Source organism: Poecilia formosa, unplaced genomic scaffold (genome assembly GCF_000485575.1).
Source record: "Poecilia formosa unplaced genomic scaffold, Poecilia_formosa-5.1.2 Scaffold979, whole genome shotgun sequence".
Classification (NCBI taxonomy): Eukaryota; Metazoa; Chordata; class Actinopteri; order Cyprinodontiformes; family Poeciliidae; genus Poecilia; species Poecilia formosa.
The window spans coordinates 46,312-46,600 of NW_006800918.1; positions in this window are offsets into that span (position 1 = coordinate 46,312).

Sequence of the window (289 nt, forward strand, 5' to 3'; positions counted from 1 at the left end):
AAACAGATCCCAGGAACAACATCAGACATCTCAGTCCAGAAATGTGCAGTTCTAGGCACAGTCAAGTCACTGCGCAGAACTCTCAAGCTCCCAGGCCTCTGGTAGAGGACCCGAGCTCAGAGGATGAAATAGACCACCGGTGGAGGGTGAGAAGGGAATTTATATATATATATATATATATATATCAGTGACGTGCGGTCAGGGGAGGCAGGTGAGGCAGAGCCTCACCTGTTACCATGGAAAAATAATATATAATAATAAAGTCATTTATATTGCTATTTTCACCCTG